Here is a 17844-nt window from a genome sequence, read left to right as displayed (position 1 = left end):
GGTGCGTGTGTGTGTGTCTGTGTGTGTGTGTGTCTGTGTGTGTGTGTGTGTCTGTATGTGTGTCTGTGTGTGTGTTGTGTGTATAAAAGTGTCAAATGCCTCAGACGGGTCCTTCCCCAACATATATAAAAGGGGTGCGTGTGTGTGTGTCTGTGTGTGTGTGTGTCTGTGTGTGTGTGTCTGTATGTGTGTTGTGTGTATAAAAGTGTCAAATGCCTCAGACGGGTCCTTCCCCAACATATATAAAAGGGGTGTGTGTGTGTGTGTGTGTGCGCACGTGCGTGTGTCTGTATGTGTTTCTGTGTGTCTGTGTGTTGTGTGTATAAAAGTGTCAAATGCCTCAGACGGGTCCTTCCCCAACATATATAAAAGGGGTGTGTGTGGGGGGGGTGTGGGTGTGTGTGTGGGTGTGTCTGTGTGTGTCTGTATGTGTGTCTGTGTGTTGTGTGTATAAAAGTGTCAAATGCCTCAGAGGGGTCCTTCTCCAACACAGTGCCTGGCACACAGAAGGTGCTCAACAAATACCTGATGAATCAATTAATATGAAGAAAGAAATATTCACTGATTTGGGACTTTCCTGGTGGCCCAGTGGCTAAGACTCTGCGCTTCCAAGGCAAGGGTTTGATCCCTGGTCAGGGAACTAGATCCCACAAGCCACAACTAAAAGTTTGTATGCTGCAATTAAAGATCTCCCCTGCCGCAACTAAGACCCATCGCAGCCAAATATTTTTTAATTAAAAAAATAAAGGATTCACTGGTTTGGCAATATGGAAAAAATAGTGACTGGTGACTTCAGTGAGACCACAGGGTACCTAAATGCAAACTCAAAACAGACATATTCTTCGGGTGGGCACACAGATTGATAAGCAGGGCTCAGGCTGGACTTCAGCACCCCTCCCCACTGAAACACACAGAACACCCTCAGGGCTGGCACAATGTGCAGCGAACAACTGCAGCTGGTTAAAAAGTGAACGGAGACAGGGAAGTGACAGCAACAAATACAGACTCTACTCCTTCATAACCTGTCCGAGAAGGGAAACGCAGAGGCCTCTGGTATGGGGAAATTTCTCCAATTTTAAAAGTTGTGAGAGAATGGTCTTAAAATGACAAAAAGATGGTTAAATTTGACGTGAGAAATAAGAAACTAATATAAAAATAAAAGGGGGTAAGAACACATGCGATAGAATGCTAGGAAACTTCATAGGAAGATTAAATTTGGTGCAGAACTTAACAAAATTTATGAATGACTTTAAAGAAAATTAAAAAGTGGTGTTTACAAGAGATCTTTTTGGGGTGCTGGAAAAGTACCCCTGTCATGCAATGATTACACAACTCTACAAATCTGCTGAAAATCATTCAATTGTATACTTCAAAAAGACAAATTTTGCAGTATATAAATTAGGCCTCAATAAGGCTGGGTGTTGTTTTTTTTTAAAGTGGTATTTGTTTGCTGAAGTATGGAGGGGAAATTATACTATTAGAGTTTCTCTGACTAAAGAAAGGAAGTAGCCAAGAGGAAAAGTACAGTAATTCATTTGACAGGAAAATAAAAAGGAAATTTTTCATAGATTAAGAAACACTAATGTTTTCACTTCAGCCCAATAAAGAACAGTATTGTATCTCTGGGTAACTACAGACCTGGCAAAGACCACAAAATCTTTCTATCTTAAGAGTATAAAGACTATAGATTCGAAATCTTCAATGTGGAATTAAGGAGAAGGAACACTTCAACTTACTTTCCTATCCTCCTTACCTTCCTTTCCCCAGAAGAGAATAACAATTTATTCTAATCTCACATTATTGCATGTGCTGAGATACAGAGATGGTAGCTCCTCTGGGAAGAATTTTTTTTAAATTTGAAAGCAGAAAATCAAATTGTTTTAAAAGAACCTATGGTAATTTCTTTACATGTCTGATGACAATCAGTCAATTCCCTCTGTCAGTCAAAACATCCACACGGGGTATTTTTTGGTATTTTTGGAAATTATTAATTTGCATTGGTTCAGGGACTTTTGCAGAAGTTTCCCAAAACAGCAGTATTGTATTTTAAAATATTTACCCTATTTGTAATTACAAAGATCAAGCAAAAATGCCCCTACAAACAACCATAATTCACATTTGCTTTGAGCTATGAAAATATTAACCTACTCTGACCTCCCTGGCACCAACTCCAGCAAATCCTGGGTCAAGTCTCAGCTTCCAAAACAGCACAGGTGTCTCTAATTTCAGACCTGTGTGTCTCCTCTCTGACTTTGGCTAAATCAGTAGCAAGCCCAGGAAAAAAAAACAAAAAGCCATGCCATGTAGGGATTTTCTCTCTTCCTCCATAAAAGAATGTTCCAGCAGATACAAATGAAATAACCTATTAATGTATAATTCTACCTCCTCTGTGTATAAGAGTCAAAATAGTTCAAGAGAGTGATATTCATGGTGTTAATCCATCTAGACTTGAAAAATTATAATACTGATGAACTTTAAAGTTTATAGTACCATGCCTAACCTTCAGTAGGCATTCAATAAATGTTTCTTTCCTTTCCATTAATTCTTAGAGTATTTCCAAAAATAGTTCCTGTTCATTGTACCGCAATACAAAGCAGGCAAATAAAAAAAGATAATTTCCTGACTGCACACCTAGATCAGACTCTGAAAATTCAGGCACCAGATGATGATGAAGGCTGTTCTGCAAAAGTTAAATTTTACTCTCTCTGCCTCCCTTCCTTCTGCTGTAAGAAGTGGCTCAACTGTTTTTCCCTGTAGCAAGGTATCAGCCGTTCCTGTTCTTTGTGACTGGAAGCCAGTCTCAAGAACCTGTTCTGTTCTAAGTGCAGGTGCAGCAAGAGCCCAAATTACTGTCATCAGCCCACAGAACTCCATGGTCAAGTTCACAGGATTCCTGGTTGGAAGATCGTGGAGAGTCCTGCCATTGGTTTCACCCTCCAAATGATCCAAGGCTCCTGCCCCAATGAGGAAAGGGGTCTCCACACACCTGAGAATACGGAGAACTAAAGCTACACGCAACGCCACTCATCTCTGCTTTGACAGGAAATGTTCTGCCAGAAATAGGCTTGCAGAGCTGCACGAAGCTGCCGTCTATAACTTTTTGTGGGCATCTGATACAAGGCAGATAAATAAGTCAGTCATAACTGGTGTACTTTTGTTCAGGCTCCAGAGCTTAAGACAGGAACACAAGCAAGCTGTGTCAAATCAAACTCAGTGGTTACAGACAGACGATTCTGTCATCAGTAACAAAATTTATAGTTGTCAGCAATAACTGGCTGGAGTTACAGCTGTCAGCATGGCCTGGCCACTGTCACGATAAGCCCTTTGATTGCATCTAATCACCATTCACATATGCTGCTGAATTTTAGTGATCAGAAGAATTAGCTGGCCTGTCATCCCCCACTACCCCAAGCTAGTTTATATAATGGCTCTAATACAAGAACCTGTGGCTCCTCAGGAGTGGGTCATGGGGAGTGGGGCGGTGGGGGGGTGTGGCCGTGTGTGGGTGTGGGTGTGGGTGTGTGTGGGTGTGTGGGTGTGGCTGTGGCTGTGTGTGTGTGCGTGGGGGTGTATGTGCGTGGGAGTGTGTGTGCTTGTGTGTGTTTTCATGGTTCAGTTCTATGACTACCAGAATTTTAATTTGGTTGTGCTGCTTACTGGCATTCAATACCCTCTGACAAGACCCTAGATGTAGCCCACAACACTAGACAAACTATCATAGGGCCATTACGGGGCCACGATGAGTACTTCCCTAAATAATAACCAAATTCAATCAATCAAATACTAACAAACACCTTAGAAAAGAAGGCAGGAAAGTGTAAATAAACCTGGGACCTACCTTGTTTACAACTCCCACAGACAGATGAAATTCAATTCCATGCCAATCATACCCCTTCGATCACTAAAACACAAACAGAAAAATAAAAGTTCATGCCATATAAGCAGTTCTTCCAGTTCCTACAAGATGTTTGGTTTCAGAGTTGACCAGCTATTTATCTGCTTCCTATTCTCTCTACACCCACAACAGTAGCTGAGTGTCACTGGCAAAAAGGCCCAGATATTGGGGGCAGGAGGAGAAGGGGACAACACAGGATGAGATGGCTGGATGGCATCACCGACTCGATGGACATGACTCTGGGTAAACTCCAGGAGTTGGTGACGGACAGGCTGCGATGGCGTGCTGCGATTCATGGGGTCACAAAGAGTCAGACACGACTGAGCGACTGAACTGAACTGAACATGGAGTTAGATACAGGTAACACTGATTGAACACTAACTATATGCTAGGCACTATTCTAAGTGCTTAAATGTACTAATTAATTTAATTCTCACAACCCTATGAGATATTGATCAACTAGTTTTACATACAAACGACAACTGACCTGTACCTCTGAAAACTGCTCTTACTAGTGTTAAGAAATGCATCTTAAAAATGCAGGCAATCTCAAAAAATTTTTTAAATGTAGGCAATCTCAACCACTGTTGCTGGGCTGTCTCAATGGTTGATGTTTATAAAATGTTCCATATTTATCCATTCATTTTATATTTCTTAAGTCCCCATGGTGAGCTGAGCACTATACCCAGGTGTTCAACAGGATTCAGTCTCTGTCCTACAGGAGTTGAGAAACTAGTTGGGGAGACCATACTAAATCCAAGAAACAGTCCAAGAAATGGAATGTCCTATTACAATGTACACTCTCTGTGCAATCATTCAGTTTAAAAAAAAAATCAATAACCTTTGGGGAAAGCCAAGGAAAGCTTCACAGAAGTGCCCTAAAGTTGGACTTTAAAAAAAAAAAAAAAGGCAGACAGGAGAAACGCCCTATGGGCATGGAAATGAGAACAAACCCATGACGGAAGAGACAGTCTGGGTCCTTTATCATCTGATCCCACCCAGTCTCACCAGCCTTTGCCCTTGTCCACTGGCCTCTCTCCCCCTCCTCATTAATCATGCCCAACTTATTCCTTCTAGAACACACAATCTTTGATAGCTCTGTTGTTTCTCCTATTGCTTTGAAAGTTCCCCCACTCCCCAACCCCAGACTTTTTCCCTGGTAGGTAACATTAACTAATCCTAGTACAGAGTAGGTACTCAATAAAATATAACCTCTGTTATAAATACTATTATTCAGGATTCCACTGAAACATTTTTCTATAGCCTTTTCCAATTCTCCAGAGCTAATCTACTGACCTCTCTGCCACACCTGCATGGAGTGGCATTTGTCCATTTCTCCACTAGGGCGATACAAGATTCTCCTGTCCTCAGGTTTCTTTTCTGCTCATCTCTTACTTGATCAGGTAACATCTTTTATATGACTCTATATCCCCCAAGACCTAGTGTCTGGCACGTAACAGGTGCCCATTATGCACTTGTTGACTGAAGGTCCGACAGACTCAAATTTACAAAATGAATAACGATAGGATTCTGCTAAAAAATCAGGACTTTGGTGGTGGTCCAATGGTTAAGACTCTGCACTTCCACCGCAGCGGGCATAGGTTCAATTCCTGGTCAGAGAAACTAAGATTCCACATGCCCCATGGAGCAGCTAAAAATTCAAATATTAAAAAGACTAAAAAGTCAGTCATTTAGTACATTTAAACAATTCAGTTTGTCAGAAATTTAATGTACTTTAACATCTTCATAAATATGTATGCTACATAATTATACCAACAATTCATGTACAAAAAATTCAAAGTGGATTCACCAAACACAACCAGCTGACTAGTTTCTGCTTGATAAAAAAATGAGGTCCTCATCCATGTCAGTGGACAAAGGTAAAATTAAGTGAATTGACTATTTAGATATTGTGGATGGTGATCTTTTTCACTGACATGATCCAACTTTGAATGCAGTTGTTTAGTCTCTAAGGCGTGTCCAACTCTTTATGACCCCATGGACTGTAGTCTGCCAGACTACTCTGTCCATAGGATTTTCCAGGCAGGAATACTGGAGCAGGTTGCCATTTCCTTCTCCAGGAGATCTTCCCAACCCAGGGATGGAACTCATGTCTCTTGCTCAGCAGGAGGATTCTTTACTGCTGAGCCACCTGGGAAGACGTATGTATGTTTAAATAGGTATTTATACTGGATTTAGTCACAGATGGTAGAGGTTACAAATTTAGAAGACCAATCATAAATCCAAGGTTTATTTATAGAAACTTTCCATATGGTAAGAGTTTAAGAAGTAAGACAGCAGCCTTTCTCTCTGCCCAAAGCAGAGGGTAGCAGAGTGCCCAAGGACCAGACCCTCTCTAGACTCTGCTCCTGACACTGCTTCCAGCAGAGGAAGAAACGTGCCGGCCAAGCAGGAGCCTCCCTGGCAATCAGTCACCACGGCAAGGGGCATTTTGAATGTCTGTGCTATTCAAGGCTTAAGTATTCATTTTATACAGGTCTGTGAAAGCACAATTTGTGGCTTGGAACTTAAAAAATGTTCTAATGTGCTAGTTTGTCCACATACTAATTGAGTCAGCCAGGTTTGAACATGCCAAGCTTAAAATACTCTCTAGATAGTTGTGCAAAGGTATGAGCTCAATCCTTTATTCTCAGGAAAAGGAACTCAGACAGGGAGAATGACTATAGCAATAGTATTTCAATGAAAGCCATAGCAGAAAAGTCAACTAAATAGTTTCGAGTTACTATTTTTAAAATATCATAATAGAAATAAGATATGTGCTAATGACAGATTTCTTACAATGATTAATCTCACTTAAAATGAGATCCCGGTTTTTAAGTTCCAAGTTGTCAGAGAAAGTATTTTGAAACTGATTTCTACATGAGACCATCTCATAAAAAAGTTGTTTTAGTCATCCACTGACTAAACCCCTTCAGAATCCAGTCTAACTTACTTCATATTGAAACAAATTAAGTGCTTTATATGAACAGTATTATAAGCAGAACTTTTTTACTCTTCTATCAGCTTTAGAAAAATGCCAATAAAATTGGAATGACTAAATTTTTATAAATAAACCTCACAAGCCCACACATCCGATTCCTTCCATTTCAGTTGGGGAACCAGAGCAGAAAGAGTTCAATGACCTGATAACAGGAAGACTGGGACCAGAATCTGATTACTAATCCAATTAATTTATTCTACTGCATACTACCTAACACACCGTTTTATCAAGACAGAACATGTTTTGGAAATTACAATGAAAGAAAAGTTTAAATACCTACACTTATTCACTAACTGAAAAGAATTTAAAATTAAATTTGCGCCCTAAAGATGTGAAAATGCTGTCCCTTAAAAACTTGAGCAACAGAAAAATTACAGCAGTTATTTTCAATGCTTTTGGCTCAATACCTGCTTACACAGAATCTTTGCTAGGAGTTTAACTTTAAAAAGTTTTTCTCACGTTCCAAAGGGTATGGGAATAATTTTTACAATCTAAGACGACATTATCCTTATCTTTTAAAACATAAACTTCCTACCAAAAAAAGAAAGTAATTTCACAGAATCCACGGTCATCTTTCAAACAAACATTTCTTTTGAAAGAATGCAATTGTCTCATTTTAATTTGGGGGGAAAGAGATGCAAAAAATAGAAGAAAAGTAACAAAAATAAAATGGAAGGAAAATGAAAAGAAGGAAAATCAATATAAATGTTTCTCTGATATCAAAAAAGGAGGAGAAAAACAATTTTCAATTTAATAAATGAACTATAGTTTTCACACACGCTCCTCTACAAGGTATGGTTACACCTCCTCAAACTGAACATCTGAAAGAAAAATCTAAACCTGATTTTTGCCTGATTCCACTTCCAAAGATAAGAGTATTAAGTGGATTGGGCCTCCTGGAACAAGAAAGGAAGTGAGAAATGTCAGTCCATGCAGCCCCCTCAAAGTGCTGGTACTAGCTGGAACTATTAATACTAGAGAGCCTCAAAGTGAGAATCAAGAAAGACCACTGTTCCCAGACAAGTCTATAACCTCCTCTAGAAGAGACTAGAAACATGAGGAGCCAGATACTCTGCAGCCTTTCACATGCACCAAAAGCCCTTCCTTTCCTATTATCAACTTAACTTGGACAGAAAATTTAAATAACATTTAAGATAACATTTAATTAAGATGACAAGAGGGGAAAAGAAGCAAAACCATAGGTACTATACATACACATATATGATGGAGGAAGGGAATAAGATCTATGAGTCCAACTATCAACATAGCTGCAGCATCCAACCTAACACATGCCTGTGTGTACATGCTCACTCACTCAGTCCTACCCAACTCTGCGACCCCCTGGATTGTAGCCCATCAGGCTCCTCTGTCCATGGGATTCTCCAGGCAAGAATACTCCAGTGGGTTGCCATTTCCTACTCCAGGGGATCTTCCCAAGCCAGGGATAAAACCCCCATCTCTTGAGTCTCCTTCATTGGCAGGTGGATTCTTTACACTGCACCACCTAGGAATCCCTTGGTAAGGCACTAGAACATAGACATAACTTACAAATAAAAAACTAAAATCTCAAACCCTCCATGCAGATGGGGAGTTTCCAACTCTATGAAAGTTCCCAGTTTCATCTTCCCCTGCCAGCACCCCATAACAAGTCATGGAAACATCTCCTATCTCACTGTGTAAGAAGACTGAAGTCATAGCTCCAGATGGGCAGATACAGTGATTACTTTTTGAAACTGCAAAGCAAAACTCACTTTATAGCTTTCCAGGTGTCTGGACATCTATTCTCTTATGTGATTCTCCTAAAACTGTAAGGTGGTACTGACAGAGATGATGGTTGGAGAGTAAATCACAACAAAGCCCTACTACAAGTGGATTTGCAGAGGAGGAGTCCATTTGTCTCTGAGTTCTAATCATTGTTTAGATCTCAAACCTGACTCTAACACCTCTGCAGCAAGTTTTAATAAATGCGTACATTCCTATTTTCTTAAACAGAATAAAATGAATAATTTATTACTCCTTGCTTTTTCTCCATAATAAATTATTTTAATTTTTCAAAATAGGTAATACACAACTACGGTTTTAAAAAACCTCGCAGCACATTGAAAGGATCATGAAAAGTAGGTCTCTTTCCCACCCAGTCCCCCAGTACTTCTTTCAAGAAAGGATATCAAGTGTCTTGTCAGTTAACACTTTCTTAACAACTAGCTCACTCTCCTGTGCTTACAAATACGGCTGCAGTAAAATGACGTCATGGTTATCACCCCAGAGACAGCACATCTCCACCATCACTGAACGTGGAGACCGGGCCTCACTGTGGCGCCGCACATTTGTACCCTCGCCACACACACTTCCACTCAAGTACACACACAAGAGGAGAGGTTTCTTTAAACATGCATGGTAAAATATCGTTGCTGTTGTTTATTCACTAAGTTGTGTCCGACTGTGACCCCCATGGACTGTAACCCACCAGGCTCCTCTGTCCAGAAGATTTTCCAGGCAAGAATACTAGAGTGGGTTGCCATTTCCTCCTTCAGGGGATCTTCCCAAACCAGGGATCAAACCCATCTCCTGCGTTGGCAGGTGGATTTCTTTACCACTGTGCCGCCTGGGAAGCCCATGGTAAAACATACAAGACATAAAGTTTACCATTTTAACCATTTTTAACTGTAAAATTCAGGGACATTAGATTTACAATGTTGTGGGACCATCACCACTATTCACCTCCAAAACTTTTTCATCATCCCAAACAGTAACTCTGTACTCATTACACAGTAATGCCCCATCTCCCCTCCCTTGAGCTCCTGCTAACACTATTTTACTTTCTGTCTTTATGAATTTACCTATTCCAGGTACTTCCTGTGAGAGAAATCATACAATATTTGTCCTTTTGTGCCTGGCTTCAAAACTCAGCGTAGTTATATTCAAGCTTCCCACGTTGTATGTTGTTTCAGAATTTCCTTCTTTCTGAAGGCAGAACAATATTCCATTGTGTGCACAGAGCACATTTCATTTATCCACTCACCAGTGGAGGGACATCTGGGTTGTTTCTATCTTGTAACTACTATGAACAATGCTCCTGTGAACACTGGTGTATAAGTGTAAGTCCCTTCTTTCAATTCTTTTGGGTATTTGCTTAGAAGTAGAATTGCTTGTACCTATGGCAGTTCTGTGCTTAACTTTCTGAAGAACCACAAAACTGTTTTCCGCAGTGGCTACACCGTGTTACAACTGGGATACCGAGGTTCCAGTTTTTCCTCCTCAGAGTTTTTGGTAATAGTTATCCTAAAGGATGTGAAGTGGTATCTCACTGCGGTTTTCATTTGCATTCAAAGGAGAGGATTCTTATATCTGTGGCTTCAAAACACTTTGCATTTGAAGGTGTTCCTATGGCACTGGTCCAACCCTGACCCACAAAGTGTCTCATCTGGCTTTTCATCAAGGTTCTCAAGAGTCCACCACTCATTCTGAGTCCCAGTCACTTCAAACCTCACTTACTCTGACTACCACCATTCTCCACTCTGCCTTCTCTGCATGTCTTAATATCCTTCCACCTAGGTTTTTTGGCTTTCTTCTCAAGAAATGCTGACCTATTTATAACTAGACATTGCCAGTTTAATCAACAAGCTCCTTCAATTTCTGGAAGAAGTGACTACTCACAGCACTTTTGGCATTCAAGTCTTCGCAGGAATTGTCAACATGCTCGAAAATTCTTTCTTTCTTGACTATCTAAGGCACTTGCTTTTCTTTTTCTTAATTTTGCATTCAGAACTCTTCTGGATGCTTGAAAATGACAGCAAATTGATCTCTGGATAACCAAAGTTTTATCAGAGGCATTTTCATGCCTAATTTTACCTGCATTTAAGCAGAGCTTGCAGATAAATAAAATAAACACATTAAACCTCTCATCGCTCATAAAGAATACAACAAAGATGACAAAATTTAAAAGACTTTGGTTAGTATCCCACAATAAACTGCTATTTGACTGCCTAAGGTGCCTAGGACCTGGTAGGCACTAGATAAATATTTACTGAATGAATGGTTTAAGAAGATATAAGATGGCAGCAGAGAACGTAGGCTTTGGAGTCAGATCTGGATTTGTACATCAGTTCCAACCTTCATTGGAATCTTGGAATAAACTGCTCAGCTTCTCTGAGGCCCAGAGATGCTTAAAAAAAAAAAAAAGATAATACCACCTATCTTCCAGAATGACTGTGAGGAGATGTTACTGGTGATATATTCAAATATATAAACCGCTTTGTTGGTATAGGCTCTAGGTACTTCAAAAACATTGATTTAAGCAAAAGACACAGTCTCAGTAGCTCACGGTTCATTTATTTATTCAACAATTATTTAGTGAAGGCCTACTACATGCAGGCACTGCAGCTGCAAAGACACATCACTGACCGAGAAAGACAGATCCTTGTTCTCCTGGAGCTTATATTCTGACAGAGACATAAAGCATAATAATAAATGTAAGAAGTAAACTGCACAGATCTTCAAATGTAATGAGTGCTTTAGGGAAGAAAAGGAAAAGGCAGATGAGGATAAAGGGGATCAGAAGTGGCGGGGGCAGATTGAGACTGAAATCTATTCCACACCACAGTTTCAGGCATGGGGTCAAATCACAGCAAATGGGGAAGAATGATAAACGCAATGAGCTCCTGGCATCTGAATTCTTCATCCAGCACTGAGTTCTTCATCCAGATGGCAGCTGGAAGAGCCCAGTGACCCTAACATGACCGATCACCTTCAGTCTCACAGGCTCCCCTTGTTCCAAACACAAGATTTTCTCTTCTTCTGCTCCCTAGAAGGTCCCCAGAGAAGAGAACAGACCAGAGCCTGAGGACAAACACACCTTGGCTGGACAACGGAGAGAGGGGCCTGCACAGAGCTAGCGTGACTCCCGCGTTCTGAGTCAAGGCCCAGGAGAAACTGAAAAATCACATCATCTCGGGGCTGGAAACGGACCATCATGTGTCAACAAATATTTTCCAAGTGACCATGTGCTAGTCGCTAAGGATACACAGATGATTATGACAAAATCCCTATTCGAGGCATTGTGTGCTACGTACTTTTTATTACAGGCATTAACTAATGGTTATGGGAGTACAAAGGCAGGAATGAAAAAGCAGATTTTCAAAATAAATTGCCAAGAATCATCCTGGGATCACTACACTCACCCTCTCCTACCAATGCTACAAACAGAAGACTCATCTGGTGCTTCAGGGCAAGGAGAAAGCGAGGCTGCGACCCTTGCAGGGCCAGGCCTTGAAGCCCCTCAGAGTCAGGGTCTTGTTCTCTCGTGTGGTTTGTTAAAGCAAGCAGCTGGGCTTCCCAGGGGGCTCGGTGATGAATCTACCTGCAGGAGACCTTGGGTTTGATCCCAGGGTCAGGAAGAACCCCTGGAGAGGGAAATGGCAACCCACTCCAGTACTGTGGCCTGGGAAACCTCATGAACAGAGGAGCCTGGTGGGCTACAGTGCATGGGGTCGCAAAAAGCTGGACTTCACTCAGCAACTAAAACATCACCTAAAACACCAAAGTAGTTACAGGCTGTTATGATCATTTGCAACCCCCCTTCCATTTCTTTTCCACTAAACATTGGAATCACAGGAAAACACTGTTCCAGTCCAACCATTCACTCGGTGCCAATCTCCAAATTTTTAAAAAATAGTACTTAATCCTTTAAAATATTTGCTGAAAGAAAACAGTGCCTTCTCTTCCTGTCCTAAAGGAAATTTTATTTCACCTAGGCTATTTACAGAGATCTAAGAGAGCTACAACTTTAACTTCTAGAATAAAACTAACCATAACCACTTCCAAGCCGTGTGTCTTTTCTGCTGGCTCAAGTTCTAACCCTTCCACCTACCAAGGCTTTAGGAGTCCTTCCAGGTCTAAGTCTCCCAGCACTCTTACTTTCCATTTTATGGCTAATTGTGACTCTCAGGAATCCAGCCACAAAGTACTGTGGGAAATTGTTAATCCATACACCATACTTCATCTTCATCTTCCAGATAGAATCTCAAAGGCCTGTAAAGCACCGTGTCAAAAGTATCTGTCTTTACACATCTCCAAAGGTAAAAACAGAAACATCACTTTGCCAACAAAGGTCGGTACAGTCAAAGCTATGGGCTTCCCTTGCAGCTCAGTCGGTAAAGAATCTGCCTGCAAGGCAGGAGAGCCGGGTTCAATTCCTGGGTCGGGAAGAGCCCTTCGAGAAGGAAATGGCAACCCACTCCAGTATTCTTGCCTGGAGAATTCCATGGACAGAGGAGCCTGGCAGGCTACAGTCCATGGGGTTTCTAGAGCTGGACACGACTTAATCGAGTAAACCACCATGGTTTTTCCAGCAGTCATGTATGGACATGAGAGTTGGACAATAAAGAAAGCCGAGCACCCAAGTATTGATGCTTTCTAACTCTGGAGCTGGAAAATACTCGAGAGTCCCTCGGACTACAAGGAGATCAAACCAGTCAATCCTAAAGGAAATCAACCCTGAATATTCATTGGAAAGATTGATGCTAAAGCTGAAGCTCCACTACTTTGGCCACCTGATGTGAAAAGCTGACTCACTGGAAAAGACCCTGATGCTGGGAAAAATAGAAGGCAAAAGGAGAAGAGGGAAGCAAAGGGTTGGATGGTTAGACAGTCTCACTGACTCAACAGACATGAGTTTGAGCAAACTCTAGGAGATACTGAAGGACAGGGGAGTCTGGCATACTGCAGTTCATAGGGCAGCAACTGAACGCTGAACAATAACAAAAGGAAAAAACTTATCTCCGACTTATTTTCACTTATTTCACTTGTTTTCACTTATTTGTAATCTCTCTACATCCAATAGAAACATACTTCACCAGGATAACATATCTCAGCAAACTGCTGCTATCTCAGCAATTACAATGCAGTATATGCTTTCAATAATGAGTCAGGCCTTGGGAGTGGTTTAGCACATGGAAATTCACCAGCTGGCATCTACAGTTAGATTCAAGGAGGCAAATGGAATTTTTCTGTCAGGTTTTTCCAAAAGTTAGCTGGTTCTTAAATTGATTATACCCTTCTGAAGTATTTACAGATGAAATGATATAATGTCTGGGATTTGTTTTTAAATACTGAGGCAGAAGAGGGGAGTAAGGTTAAACAATATTGGTCATGTGTTGATAACTGTTGAAGCTGGGTGGTAGATCCATGGTGGTGGTTGATTTTATTAGTCTCTTTACTTATACATGTGTTTGAAATATGGGCTTCCCTGGTGGCTCAGAGGTTAAAGTGTCTGCCTGGAATGCAGGAGACCCGGGTTTGATCCCTGCATCAGGAAGATCCCCTGGAGAAGGAAATGGCAACCCACTCCAGTACTCTTGCCTGGAGAATCCCATGGAGGGAAGAGCCTGGTGGGCTACAGTCCATGGGGTCACAAAGAGTCAGACACAACTGAGTGACTTCCCTTTGAAATATAGTCCATTATACAGATTTGATTTTTTTTTTTTTAACTTATGTCATGATCTGGAGAACCGGAGTAACAAAGAACAAAGTGAATCTTGGAACCAATGAGCCCCATAATCTACCAGAGTAAAAACTGTTCTTTTCTTAATATATATATCTCAATTCTAACACTTAGTTTTCACTGAACAAATACTTACTGAGCACAGCTAGCAGGTGCCAGGCACCAACCTGAGTTCTGAGGACACAATGATAAAATCCAGTGGTAACCTGTTTCATGAAAGGGGTGAGCACACAATGCCACAGCCCAAACAAGAAGAAGAGCTAATCCAACTCTGGCCAGGAAAAAGTTCCCAAGAACCATCTGAATTAATTTAAACAAAATGCAACCAGGGAAACAAAGCACCTAAAAAAGGCCGCATGTTGACCTTTACCATCTTGTAGATTTAGATCAGCAAGAAGATGTCCGCTCGTTTATGAACTAAAGCACCTGTTTCCCTGTAAAGCAGAAATTATCAAACTGCCATTCATTCAACGAATATTTATTTAAAGCCTACCACAAGCCAACACGTGCTAGACAAAACTCATGGTCTCTGCCCTCATAGAGTTCATAATCTCAGAGCACAGAAAGACAAAAACAAGCAAGGAAGCCAGCCATCAAGAAGAAAACTAAGTACAAATTGTTACCAGGTTGTAAAAGAGAACAAAGAAGGAATTCTGTGGCAGAAAGCGCCTACTTTTTAAATACGGTGATAAGGAAAGCTGGACAACTGAAGAGAGACCAAGGGATGACTGCGTGGCTGACTGAGGGAAAGGGCCCAGCTGTGAGGTGAGCGCAGACAAGGCGTGTATGGGATGCGGGTCACAGGAAGAAATGCCCATTCCACTCTAAGTGTGATGGGAGACAGCTGGAGGTGAGGGTTTCACACAGAAAAGTGGCAGGATTCAATCTGTGTTTTTACAATCATTCCTGCTACTCTGGAAAGAATGCATTCAATTTTAGATGAGTAAAACCAAAACATCGGAATTGATTTGGCCAGTGAAAATCACCTCTGCATCCCCATTATCAACCTGAAATCCTTTAAATGACCCTACTAAGTCCAGGCTCCACTTTACAGTTTTTGTTTTGTTTTGAGCACTTACTACCCATAGGTCAAGACCTCTGAGGAGCTCCCTGGGAAGCTGAAACAAGCCTAGATGCCCGGGGTTAGTATTTTTCTCATTCTCCAATTGCCAAAGTCAGATTCATTTTCATTTACTCATCTCCTAATCCACAATCAGCTTCTTGACGGAAAAGAAAGGAGGAGGGAACTTCCTCCAGTTTTTCAGGCAACAATAAACTTACTGAACATCTGATAAGGCATGTGATTGCACAACCTTTCTTATTGCCAACTATGTTCCAGGTGGGAACTCCACTATGAACGCAATTCTAATTCTGTCCAAGTTGGCTACATCTCAGAAGGATGTCTAAAGCAAACTCACTTAATTCTGCTTTTAAGAAACTTTCCTCATTCCAAAGTCTGAACCAGAATAAACTTCTAATAGCATTTGTAATTGATAAGGAAAGAAAAATAAATTTCACTGTCAAGCCCTGTGACATGTGAATAAGCAACTTTGACAAAGGCATTAACAAACCAAGTTATGCTCAAAGAGATTTCACTGTTATTTCAAAAACAGAATGGACAGAGGAGCACTGGACAGCACCGACATCTGTGGGGCTTCACCTATGTTACGCCACTCGTCGACGTCATTCCTACAAGAGAACTACATCCCCCTCTAACTGAGAAGGACACAGGCCCAGAGAAAGTGGTGCTAGCTCAGGGTCACACAACTATTAAGTGGCTTCCATGGCCCCTACATTAAACAACTGTTTAAGCAGAGAGCTAAATCACAGAACATCTTCCACATGACTGATGCACTAACAGATAAGCAAGTTTACACATACGTGTGTGTGTTTCATCTGGGAGTCTAATCACCAACTGTACTATTTCTTCAGCGAGGAAAATGTTTAGGATTCCTACTTGCAAACCACAGGCAAGCACCTCTGAAGAGTCCAGGGAGTTTGACGGCAAAAGTCATCCAGGTTATTTGTCTTTAATGAAACCAAAAGAGCTTCTCCTTGAAGGCAGTGTATACTGATACTTTCTTGGGGTTAGCAGCAGTGACTCCCTAGGAAAAGCTTACAGGGGCTCACAAAAAAGGACCATTGCAGGACTGCCTGTAAGTGATTAGGGTGGTGACACTGAGCAACACTATTCCATCAACAAATGGAATGAGGCAGCACACGCGAAAGCACCAAACAGCGGCTAGCATAAAACGCTCGACAAAAGACAAGCTTCTTCCATTCTCTGCTCTGAATCATTTGTACAAAAAAAAAAAAAACTGTTGGATAGAGTCATACCATCTTTCTTAGTTGGGAAAACTAATGAAATTCTCTTCCTCTCAAATCCAGCCAGACTGAGTTTAAATATCTGGGCCCATATTTGCTAAGAAAAACAGGGACACAGCCAGCAACATTTCAGAAGTCAAAGTTAGTGTTAGCATTAGTCGCTCAGTCGTGCCCGACTCTTTGCAACCCCATGGACTGCAGCCCACCAGGCTCCTCTGTCCATGAGATTTTCCAGGCAAGGATACTGGAGTGGGTTGCCATTTCCTTCTCCAGGGGATCTTCCCAACCCAGAGATCGAACCCGGGTCTCCTGCACTGCAGGCAGATTCTTTACCTACTGAGCTACAAGTCAAAAGTCTTCTCTTAAAAATGATTTTATTTATTCCATCAGTCAGCAGCAGAGCAATGGACAAAACGGTATCTTTAACGCAGGTCTAAGAGTCGACTGCAACACAACCCAGCAAAACCACCAAACTGTCACTGCAATCTACATTATGATCTGCATTCCTCCATGTCTGTGATCCCGGAGTGCTCACATGCAACCTGGCGTATTAGATCATTACTAAACACCTCATGCAGGAGCAAAGGCATCTTCAACTATTTTAATGGTTTAACTTTTGAAATGGGATGATCTTCTCTATAAAACATTCTTTGAAATTAATTCTATCATTTAGACGCTTCTGAGATTCAGACCGAGATTAACAACCTCCTACCCTAATTAAAGTTGAGACAGTGTGAAATGGTTATGACTGCTGGAATGAACATCGTGATAAATGTAAGGATCAAATGAAATCACAGAAGGGCTTTTTAGGGGTCATCTACCTTAATGCTCTTATAGAGGGAAAAAATTCAAAGATGTTAAAAAACTTATTTAATATTACACAGCTTATTAGTGACAAAATGAGGGGTTTTTTTTAAGTCCCAAGCCTACTGATGGCCCGCTGGCCAGCTGACCTCCCTCTACTAATAAAAGCTGCCACTTATCAGATAATTACAATGTGCCAGGTGCAGCACCAAGGGTTTCTCATATGTGATCTCATTTAATCTCACCACAATCCTATGAGGAAGGCACTATCAAACCATTTTATAAATAAGGAAACCAGGATTCAAACCCAAGTCTGTC

General features: G+C 41.2%; 1 protein-coding gene across 2 annotated transcripts in view; it reads right to left on the bottom strand.

Moving 5' to 3' along the window:
* The window catches only part of MRTFA (myocardin related transcription factor A), a 203289-nt gene that overhangs the window by 165908 nt on the left and 19537 nt on the right, over nucleotides 1-17844 (bottom strand). Inside the window, exon 2 of one of the 2 annotated variants that reach the window (XM_040233243.1) lies at nucleotides 3839-3901. The exons of the other annotated variant lie outside the window; for it this stretch is intronic. The gene's annotated coding sequence lies outside the window, so the exon portion shown is untranslated. The remainder of the gene's footprint in view (nucleotides 1-3838; nucleotides 3902-17844) is intronic. 2 annotated transcript variants of the gene reach the window in all.

This window comes from Oryx dammah, unplaced genomic scaffold, assembly GCF_014754425.2.
Source record: "Oryx dammah isolate SB20612 unplaced genomic scaffold, SCBI_Odam_1.1 HiC_scaffold_29, whole genome shotgun sequence".
In the NCBI taxonomy this organism is placed as follows: domain Eukaryota; kingdom Metazoa; phylum Chordata; class Mammalia; order Artiodactyla; family Bovidae; genus Oryx; species Oryx dammah.
The sequence above is the reverse complement of the archived record's forward strand: the minus strand, read 5'-3'. Positions and strand labels throughout refer to the sequence as shown.